The sequence below is a fragment of the Penaeus monodon genome, chromosome 22 (genome assembly GCF_015228065.2).
Source record: "Penaeus monodon isolate SGIC_2016 chromosome 22, NSTDA_Pmon_1, whole genome shotgun sequence".
Classification (NCBI taxonomy): domain Eukaryota; kingdom Metazoa; phylum Arthropoda; class Malacostraca; order Decapoda; family Penaeidae; genus Penaeus; species Penaeus monodon.
Window position 1 is genome coordinate 27,757,756 of NC_051407.1, and position 341 is coordinate 27,758,096.

At 41.9% G+C, this 341-nt stretch overlaps 1 long non-coding RNA gene across 1 annotated transcript in view; it reads right to left on the minus strand.

Moving 5' to 3' along the window:
- LOC119587067 overlaps positions 1-341 on the minus strand; it is a 4,164-nt gene that overhangs the window by 3,209 nt on the left and 614 nt on the right. The window lies entirely within an intron of this gene.

Genomic DNA, 341 nt, shown 5'->3' on the forward strand with positions numbered 1-341 from the left:
TATTTTTATGAGCCGTTTTTCATGCCTTTCAGGGGAAGGTGACATCCAGGACATTTGCGCGTGAGACGTCCTCGCAGGCTTCGGGTGCAGCGAGTAGCCCATCTGATGCCGTTCTTTCCAGGGCAGTCAGAGTTGAGAGGGGCCATGGAATTTCAGTCAAAAACTTTACTATGTTTGATTTGTAGAAGAATTTTTCTTTTTTTCTGTGTTAAGATCTGCCCCGAGTATATAGACATTTGTTAAGTTTCTGTGTGTGCTTCATCTTACTGAGAGAAAATGACTTATTGCCCTTTTTTGGGGTCATCTTAATGGTTTTGGGAAGACTTTTGGAATGTAATTAG